This window comes from Papaver somniferum, chromosome 9 (assembly GCF_003573695.1).
Source record: "Papaver somniferum cultivar HN1 chromosome 9, ASM357369v1, whole genome shotgun sequence".
NCBI classification, from domain to species: domain Eukaryota; kingdom Viridiplantae; phylum Streptophyta; class Magnoliopsida; order Ranunculales; family Papaveraceae; genus Papaver; species Papaver somniferum.
Window position 1 is genome coordinate 42953822 of NC_039366.1, and position 11186 is coordinate 42965007.

Below are 11186 nucleotides of genomic sequence, written 5' to 3' on the forward strand. Positions count from 1 at the left end.
GTGAAATAAATCTTAAGGAGACCGTGAAAATGACCAGACTACCCTTATTGGAAATAAGTAAAGTGAATATTATAGCCAGTAAAAATGACCATATTACCCTTACTGGAAATAAGTGCAATAAATATTAAATATTATTGAAACTGTGAAAATGACCAGATCACCCTTTTCGGTTATGAATAAAGTAAATATTGCATTATGTGACTCTGTGAAATGACCATTTTACCCTTAGGGGAAATAAGTACAATAAATGTTATGGAGACTGTGAAAATGACCAGACTACACTTATCAGAAATAAGTATAGTAAATATCACTGACAGTGAAAATGACCAAATTACCCTTATCTGAAATTAGTGCAATAAATATCATGGTGACAAAGAAAATGACCAGACTACCCATATCGGAAATAATCTAAATAAATATTATAGACTGTGAAAGTGACCATTTTGCCCTTACCGGAAAATGACCATTTTACCGTTACGACCGTAAGGGTAAAATGGTCATTTTCACATCTCCGTAATATTTACCGCACTTATTTCCAATAAGCGTAAAATGGTTCACAATCTGTAATATTTACTTTACTTATTTACGATAAGGATAGTCTAGTCATTTTCACGGTCTCCATAATATTTATTGCACTAATTTCTATCAAGGGTAATATGTTCATTTTCACAGTTTGTAATATTTAGTTTACTTATTTCCGATAAGGGTAGTCTGGTCATTTTCACAGTCTCCATAACATTTATTGCACTTATTTTCACTAAGGTGAAATGGTCATTTTCACATACTACAATATTTACTTTACTTATTTTTAATAAGGGAAGTTCAGTCATTTTTATAGTCTCCATGATATTTGTTGCGATAATTTCTAGTAAGGATAATATGGTCATTTTACAGTCTCAAATATTAACTTTACTTATTTTTAATAAGGGTAGTCTGGTCATTTTCACAGTATTGCACTAATTTCCATTAAGGGTAATATGGTCATTTTCACAGTTTGTTATATTTACTCAACTTATTTCCGATAACGATAGTCTGGTCATTTTCAAAGTCTCCATAATATTTATTGCACTAATTTCCATTAAGGGTAATATGGTTATTTTCATAGTTTGTAATATTTACTTTACTTATTTCCGATAAGGGTAGTTTGGTCATTTTGACAGTCTCCATAACATTTATTAACCTTATTTCCAGTAAGGGTAAAATGGTCATTTCCAAAGACTATAATATTTACTTGACTTATTTTTGATAAGGGCAGTTTGGTCATTTTATAGTCTCCATGACGTTTATAGATTTCTAATAAGGGTAATATGGTCATTTTCACAGTATGTAATATTTACTTTACTTATTTCCAATAAGGGTAGTCTGGTCATTTTCACAGTCTCCATAATATTTATTGCATATGTTTCCAATAAGGGTAAAGTGTTATTTTCATAGTCTGTAATATTTACTTTACTAATTTTTTATAAGGGTAGTTTGGTAATTTTCTTTGTCTCCATGATATTTATTGCACTTATTTTCAGTAAGGGTACTATGGTCATTTTTAGTCTGTAATATTTACTTTACTTATTTTTGATAAGTGTAGTTTGGTCATTTTCATAGTCTGCATGATATTTATTGCATTTATTTCCAGTAAGGGTAATATGGTCATTTTTACAACTGTAATATGTACTTTACTTATTCTTGATAAGGGTAGTCAGGTCATTTTCATAATCTCCAGACTATTTATTACACTTATTTTCAGTAAGGGTAAAATAGTCATTTTCATAGTATGTAATATTTACTTTACTTATTTCTGATAAGGGTAGTTTGGTCATTTTCATAGTCTCCATGATATTTACTGCGCTTATTTCTAGTAAGGGTAATATGGTCATTTTTATAGTGTCCATGATATTTATTGCACTTGTTTCTAGTAAGGGTAATATGGTCATTGTCATAGTAAGGGTAATACGGTAGTTTTCAAAATGTGTAATATTTCCTTTACTTATTTCCAATAAGGGTAGTCTGGTCATTTTCACAGTCTCCATAATATTTATTGCACTTATTTCCAGTAAGGGTAAAATGGTCATTTTCACAGTCTGTAATATTTTCTTTACTTATTTCTTATAAGGGTTGTATGGTTGTTTTAACAGTCTGTAATAATTACTTTACTTATTTCCGATAAGGTTAGTCTGGTCATTTTCACAGTTTCCTTAATATTTATTGCACTAATTTCTGTTAAGGGTAATATGGTCATTTTCACAGTCTGTAATATATACTTCACTTATTGCTGATAAGGGTCGTCTGGTCATTTTCACAGTCTGCATAATATTTTGTTGCACTTTTTTCCATTAAGGGTAGTATGGTCATTTTAACAGTCTGTAATATTTACTTTACTTATTTCCGATAAGGGTAGTCTGGTCATTTTCACAATCTTCGGAATTTTTATTGCACTTATTACGATAAGGGTAGTCTGGTAATTTTCACCGTCTTCGGAAGAAGCAGATATGTCAAAGTCAAATTTCTATAAAGTCATGACTTGTTGACTTGGTCTTGATCCTGTTTTCTAATAAGAAAATTAAAGAAAAAAAAGAAAAATGTATTTTGATTTATAGAAATGAAATATAATTGTTAGTTTGTACAAATGTGGGAAAATTAGTGACAAGTAAAATTCAAAGTGTTATAATTTTGGGGTTGTTTTAGATGTGTTGAAATATTTGGGTGGAATCATCACTTTGAATTATAATTGTGATTGTCTGTAAAGTTGTCAACAAATATTATTGTGACTAATAAAAGAATTTAATATATTCCTAATTATTATCACGAATACAAAATTTAATAACAGTTATAACTGTTGCAGGACTTATCACAGGTGTATCTGTGACTGAAAAATAAACTGTGACAGGTTGCACCGTTACAAAATCCTGATTTTGGTGTAGTGTGGGAGGCTTTCCGAGAACGAGAATATTTAGATCTGAATCTCAATCCTTAAAGATAAAAAACAGACGTATATCAAGGAGAAAGTCTCCTGCATCTTTTAACTGTACATAGTGGTGCCGGATGCAATCTCATGATATTCACATCCAAGTTGAAGTACACATGCTAATTCTTTTCTGAAGTACACATGCTAATTATTTGATGGTGCGCGATCCGCTCACATACCCAATCTCACAGACATTATCACAGAGTGCCTGAGCCGTTGATTTTGTCCACTTTGAATGGACGTGATTAGTTGATAAACACGCAGATTTATTGAACAACCCATGACCCGATATCTTTTGTAATATTCTTTTCATTGTTTTTCATCTTTCTCTCCATTCTTCTTCCAGTTTCCATGAAATTAAAAAGGTTCATCGATTGATGAAACAATGGAAAGTCTTAAGATCTCGAAATAATTATTTCATGTCTAGGGTTTTGATTATCAAATTATTTCCTGTCTAGGATTTTGATTTAGGGATTGAGATGATGTCAAATAATCAATTGAATTTTTCGACATCATGTTTCAATTCTTTTTTTCCCACTAAATCATTGTTCTGTACTTCGGTTATGAGACTGTAATTAAATTGTTTTGTTTATGAACAAATAAGGAGGTCATCATGATGTAATTAAAGTTAATAAGATTCAAAAGGTTTTGCGAACGTGGTCTTCTTGATTCCTTCAGATTTCGTTCTCTTGGTTGCAAGGTGACAATCATTCCCAAAAACCCCCTATTTTTCAACTTCAATCATGATTTTTGCTTAATTTTCTTCATGGGTTTTCTTTCAAATTCTATGTGCCTTCTTCCTTAATTGAATTGGTTTATTGTGTCTGTTTGGGTGTTCATGAGTATCATCGATCGACTGCAACCATTAACGATTTGTTTCGGTGGATAACAGTAGAAGAAAAGGAGAGAACGAAAGCTGAAAAAATACATCTAAACTGTTGAACCGGGTCATGGAAACTTATTAGAACCCGCGTGTCTGGTTTAAATCTTAGCCGTCTAAACTTACAAGATCCATTGGCTAGGAGACTGTGTGACAAAGTCTGTGAACGGATCGCGCCTCTTATTTGATTAGATATAATTAAAGCTATTTCTCTGTTTTTGGTGATGACGATGTTGACTTCTAAACTTCCGAGGTATGTTGATCGTCATAATGCTCCATATCATATTGTCAAGACCAACTAACACGGATTCCAAATTTGTGCTCCACTCTCAAAAAAATCGGGGTGCACATTGCAGCTACCTTTATCAGTTCGATTTGCATGAAAATGTCACTAGTGTTTTCTATATTGTAAACTAGAAAATAAAGAAGGAGACACGAAAAGTAAAGGGGAAGAAGTAGGGAAAAATTCTATTCATCAGCGTATAATAGATAAACATTAGAGCCTCTATTTATAGGGCTAGACACAAAGACATCCCATTAATAAACGAGATTCATCCTACATATTCTTAACATAATTACACATTTATAACACTTCCCCTGATGACATTGTGTCTAAGCTAATTGCCTCGTTAAAACTTTGTCAGGAAAACCCATTGGGGAAAATTTTGGAAGAAGGAAAAAGAGCACAATATCAACATTTTAAATGAAAATCAAATGTCAACAAGATGTTGCCTCGTTAAAACCTTGTCAGGAAAAACCATGTGGGACAAAACCTGAAACGAAGGAAAAAGAGTGAAACTTTTGACGATTTATGAATGCTAACTCAAGTATATGAGTATTACAGAAAACGAGCATCAAAATCATAACTCTAATCTACCTCAAAGACGAGTTTAAGCTAGCATAATTCTAACTGCAGATTTAAGAAAGAAAAATAATAGAATTTATGCTGCCAAAGTGTGGATTTTAATGTTTTTAAGGACTACCCAAGAGACCTATAACGTTGAAATCATCAACTAATTAATCCGGATTTTTGGTTGTGTACCAAATTTCTGAAAACACATAAAGGATTGTTAAACCTTATGTAAGAAAATAAGGTGTCTGCCTAAATATAATTTAAATCCTCCAAGGATTACAAATTCAATATGTTCTCCGACCACATACGAGTCCTTCAAGGCTACCACGCCAAATATGTCTTATAAGAAGCACAATTATTGAACCAATCTTAGGGTCTGAGCAAAAAAAAAAACCATCAAATCGTTTTTACAACGAATATATTTCTCGTATAACACATTCTGACTACACCAACCCGTAATTAATAGTCTTGGCACTTTTAAGGTGTTAAGTCTTGGATCCAAAATTATGTCAATCAAGAAATTAATCCAATGTAAATTGGATTGTGTGTTAACCAATCACATATGTCGAATTCCTCTACAGAGGGGTTTAAAACCACCATCATTTATTTTAATAGCGGCTTTAAATGAATATTCGATAATATATTAACTAATTGCGATCCCACACAATTCTCAAGTGTATGCATATCTTGAAAAAAAATCACAGAATTGTACCAGCGCCCATGGGAATTATAATCTACTCCTCTACAAATGAGGTGATAATAACTTTGAGAATGTGCATCGTGTATTTGGTACACTCAATTGGAGCACTACCAGTAGCATCTTATGGAATGCTACTTATTTTACTAGATGTGACTAGATTTTCCTCTTAAAGAGGTAAATGCTTATATAAAAGCAAATGAGACATTTCACGCCTAGTCGATAGCGGCCTTTTTCAATTTGATCATGATGGGAGAGAAACCGATGTAACATTCAAGTTAATTAACTCCAATTATTGCTGATAGTTTATAGTCTCCCCTGATTATGGCGGAAATATGTTCATCTCATAAAAACGAAAACAAATTTCGTAAAGTATTATCCGATTAATTTGGGAAATATACTTATTATGAGTATATTTTTCGACATAAAAAATTGTAGTCGACATAAATACTTACCATCAACACTAGTGGAAAAGAGGCTATTTGAGACTTTATGAAACGACACAAAAACCTAATTCTCAAAACCACCACATATCGAATGCGTCGTTGCCTAAAATCAAGTTGTCGTTGTAGTTGGACTTTGGTTGACTTTTACAACGACACAAATGATTTTGTTGCTGATTAAAGTCACGTGGTTATATTAGGACTTTGGTTGACTCAGGAAACGACATACTAATAGTATTATTTCTGTGGTAAGATTATTTTATGAAAAACATCTCACCTGCTTATCTACCCTAATATGGCGCCATGTGTCCTCATAATGATAATATCTGTATTTTCTCCGTCTATTTCATTATTATTACTCTCTCGTCTCTCTCCTTGTTTCTCGCCTTGTTTACATCTTAGAGAGCCAGAAACAGAACTCCTTCTCCCTCACCTTGTTTGCTATATCAGTATCAAAATCTCAAAGGTTATAGCTTTTTTTTTCCTCTCGTTCTCCTCTCTAGATAGAACCCTAACTTTGTCAGATCTCCTCATCTTCATCCTTCTGCTAAGAACCTTCATCTCTCCAGATCTATTTGCTAATTATCTAAAGGAATCAGCCTTCATGAACCTAAAAACCACCTCTATGAACCAGAAAGAAAAAATCAACCATTAAAATCTCTTATTCTAAAACCATTTCTTCAAAACCCTTACCTTCAAAATAAACCCATTTTTTGTTGTTCTTTAATCAATTTCATGTTTCGTGCTTGTTTAGGGGTTTGATTTTCTACAAACTAAATCAGGTAAAAGTTAGCGTTTTCCCTATTTTTCATTATTTAAGTAAGGTTTGATTTTGGTTGACGGGGTTTTAATATCACTCATCTTTGTTAACGAAGCAATTAAGTTATCCAGAATTTTTATTAAACAAAATTGGTTATTCAAGGATTATGATGTTGGGTTTTGGATTTGTAATTTTTGTCAAACAAAACTGTACCAGTTATGTGGTATGTATGATTCCAATATTGGGTTTGATTTGTTAGTTTTAGTATGCTTGTATTGATAATTTTTAGTTTTGTATGAACAATTTTTGGTGTTGATGGTAACTAGATCGCTGGTGGTGGAGGTTGTGTGGACTGAATTGGTGCTGGTGAATTGATGCTTGGAGAGGGAATCAATGAGTTTGACAAAGCATTGGTAGTGATGATAACTAGCTGGCTGCTAGTGGTGGAGGTTGTACGGACTAAATTGGTGGTGGTGAAGGAGTGTTTAGATAGGGAGAGCAAGATTGTAAGTTTCTTCTTTTACTGTAAAGGGTTATTTGTTATAGACTCAGGTGTATTATAACAAGCTTAATGTTTTGTACAGGTTCGAAAAGATTCACAAACGTCTTTTTATGATGTCTAGTTGGGAAATTAATCTTTGATGGTTATGACACTATGCCGGTAAGACAATTGCTATGTCAAATGGAATTAGAACTGTAAGAATGAGTTTGTTTCATGTTTTTAGCTCATAATAGATTATGTTCCTTGGGTATGTCTTAAGAGTTTAAGTGAATTGAAACTTGAGCCAGTTGAAGTGGCTTATGGCTATTACAGGTCTTTGTGGAAACTTGGTTCACCAAAAATCTTAAGGAAATGAATTTTTTTGGTACTCTATTCAATTGATGGCTTCAATTTCTATTTTTTTTTTAGGATATGATTATATGCTTGGAAGAGGTTTACTTGCTGTGTTATGGGGGGGCTTTAGCTTACCGATACTGATGGAAACCTATTGTAATCTTCTGTTGTACAATAATATTTGTACTCCAAATAAGTTAAATGTGGTCACTAGGTATTCAGGTCTTTTCTCGCTTGGTTATTCTTTCAACTCCTTTGCATTTGGTGTTTATGTATCTCATTGTGTTATGTACTGAAGATGATGAGTATTCGGATGAAGATGATCAGGTAATAATGTGAAAAGAGATTTGAACATTCATTCACTTCTTGATGCTTTCAGGGAGATGATGAGTATTCAGATGTAGATGATCAGGTAATAATGCTCGTTTCAATAAAATGTTTGTCCCTTTCAATGAAAGCTTCTTTTCTTCTTACCGTACATGCGTTAATTGCTGAACAGTAGTGCAAACTTACATAGACTTTGCAATTAAGATACTCTATGGGGTTAGATAATCACACTATGTTGTCCTGTATATTTATCTCAACTAGTGTTGTCGTCTGCTTCTTTTTTACAGTTCAATATTTCTAGGTATGCTAAAATGTTCATGTTGATCATAATTTCTGTGCTCGGGAATGTAGTTATTAGCAAAGAAGAAATTGATGTTGCAGACATCTTTAGTATTGACCCGGTTGATCTTACTGTATCTATATGTGTAGTTTCCTGATTTGTAAACAAATTTTAGGTTTGGGGCTATAATTTTGATACTCAGGGTTATACTGGGGACTGGTGGTAAGTTGTGTCAGTGTTGAGGAAGCGTGACTTGGTAAAGTCATTCACTCAGTGTTGTCCCATATGGCCCGTCAGGTCGATTCTGGTTTGCTGGATTATGATTTTGCAGCTGTTATATATGTTTGTGATGTAGAATTAAGAGTCTTGTACTGGATTCTGGGTGCTCTAGTTATGTTGTGATGCGAGTTAGTGAAGCCCTCATTATCCATGTCAATTATATGCCTCTTTTACTTGATGAAGCTGATGGGTGGGATTATACTCGTAAACCAGCTGAGACTTGATCATTCTCTAGCAGAACTTTGAGGAGATGATGATTTTGAAATAGCCCACTCTGTACAGGGCTTGCCGTTTCTCACTAGCTAATAAGAGTTGTTATCTTCCTTGCACTATAGAGAACTATAGGTACATTAGGAGTTTGATCTTAAACCAATAGTTAGAAAATGTTAGGTTTGTGTGACAATTTTTCCTTAACTTTACAGATTACGGTCATTTGAACAATTGTATCAGATCTCAATGTCGTGAACATGAAATAAAGCCAGTTACTCATTCTTGGAATCTTTAGAGAAGAATTTTTGTGTTTGAGCCAGTATGCAGTAGAATAGTTCAGCATAACAGTAGTTTATATGTTGCACATGTTTATGGTTATGGTTGTGGCACCGGTTCATCAATCAGTACAATTTTCTCACGTTTCTGCACCTTGTGCAGATAAAATGTATTTAGAATAGAATTCACATTACAGTGTACACTGATTCTGAACAAAACCATGAGTTGGTTGATGAGGAAGTGGTTTTAAGATATTTTTATCTTCTTTATGTACATGGATATTCATTCCCTTCTTGATACTGTCAGGAACTAGCACTAGCTGAATGTGCAGATGATGAATATTCGGATGGGGATGCTTAGATAACAACGCTCGTTCAATCCTTGTTTATTTGTTGTTTTTTTTATCTTCTTTATGCATATGGAGATTCATTCACTTCTTGATGCTGTCAGGAACACAATCTATTTCTAGGAGATTCATTTTCTTCTTTATGCATATGGAGATTCATTCACTTCTTGTTGTTGTTTTTTATCTTCTTTATACATATGAAGATTCATACTCAGGGTTATGCTTAGGTAATAATTTATTTTCAGTTCTTTAGTCTTTATGATTTTCAATTTCTGAGAATCCGTGGTTAGGAATTGTAGTTAAGAACTGTAAAATTAGGAGGGCTTTAGAATAATGGGCTTTTGCATAAAAATGAACACAATCTCATGAAGTTGTTTGGGGGGTTTTGGTTATGGAAAGGAGTCAAGGTGGCAGTAATTTGGAGGGTTGTGAAAAAACTACCTTGAACTCGGTTACTTGATAATTAAGGGTATATTATGATTGCTTTTGTTGGGTTAGTCTTTTGTAATGTTGTTCACACCATTGAATAGCTACACAAAGTTATCATCCTATATGAAAACTGACCATTATGCTATTTGCTACATACAATTATTGGATTTTGAAATGCGTAGTTAAGAAATCTAAATAGCTAGCATAAGTGTGTAACATAGAGCATAGAGCTTATAATAGCGAGTTATAACTAGGGCAGGGTATACAGGGTGTTGCGACAAAATTGCTGCATTGAGTATTGTCTTCTTATGCTTGATGGTTTGACATAGATGCAAAGTGAATGCCTTCTTTTCTTCTTATTTTCTTTTCTGGTAATAAGATGTTGTTTTTCCTGGATCCCAGATAATGCTGATGAGTGCGAGTTTCATAGAAGTTTCCATTACAGAATGCACGATATTTAGTCGTAGTCATTGATGGGATTTGAAACTCAAGTAGCTTGTCTTTCTGAGTTAGTGAATTTCTTGCTCGATATTTAGTCATAATGCCTGTCTCCTTCTTTATTTGTTCATCCCCATATATTGATGTTAGGAATGAAGTCACTATGTAAATGTTGTTGTTGCTGTTGTCTTGATGATGGGTGTATTAGACCACCTCCGTGTATATTATGTTTGAAGTCATGTAAACCTAACATATACGGTCTGACTTACTCTTCTTCTGAATGTAGTTTGATACCTTCATGGATGCCGTCACTCTGTTCCCGATGGTCTCATGAGGCTAACTGATGTCATGGTTGATGGTAAGATCGTTGCTCCTGCTGGATGTAGAAATGGTTGAAAGAGTTTTGCGTCTACAGTTCTGCTCTCACGCAAGCTAGTGCCAAGATCCCAATGACTGAAATTGTTGTTGAAATTCTCAAGACTTGTATCACTTAAGAAACCTTAATAATTAGAAGTTTTTTGTAATGATTTTGGACTAAATTTATGAGTACAGTTCAATGTAATCGAGTTGTCATTTGGTATTAGACAAATCAGGTTCTATATAGAATTTGAATTTGAGAATTTGAATTTCACTTGAATTTGAGAACTTGAATAATTGTCATTTGAATTTGAATTTGAATTGTCATTTAAATTTCAGTTTAATTTGAGTTTATTTTAGTACAATTTGAATTTGAATCAGATTTATTTCAGCCCAGTAAGAATAACTGGAGTCAACTAGCCAGATCTGACTAATTTTTTTTATATTAAAAAAATCAAATCTACGACGATACCCAGCTGTCGCACTCAGCGGCACTCAGAAAGTGTCGTTCTAGAAAAAGACACTGAATCTACGACACTTTTAGCAACACTCCGAAAGTGTCGTTTAACTCGTTAAAACGACACCACCTGACTATCTTAAATCGGTTGTTTTCCACTGGTGCAACCATGGATTATTTTTGGAACAAAAAAAGTAAAAATAAAATAAAGTTTTATGTTAAAACCAAAAGCATTTAAAATATGCAAACAAATCTCCGATAATATCGTGACCTCAAGGGATAACAAGATAATTATTCACTCTAGAATGAAATTATGGACATTTTCTTTATCAAAAGAAAATTAAATTAAGATCAATATAA

At 33.2% G+C, this 11186-nt stretch overlaps 1 long non-coding RNA gene across 2 annotated transcripts; it reads left to right on the forward strand.

The window, feature by feature from the left end:
- The first annotated feature begins 6202 nt into the window (after positions 1–6202).
- On the forward strand, positions 6203–10690 carry LOC113314299. 2 transcript variants are annotated; one of them, XR_003342356.1, is made up of 6 exons: positions 6203–6614; positions 6919–7098; positions 7177–7253; positions 7503–7641; positions 7747–7839; positions 10299–10690. It is a non-coding gene; the product is annotated as an uncharacterized LOC113314299 (long non-coding RNA). The 2 variants fall into 2 exon arrangements; XR_003342355.1 differs by having other exon boundaries at positions 7503–7839.
- The last annotated feature ends 496 nt before the right edge of the window (positions 10691–11186 follow it).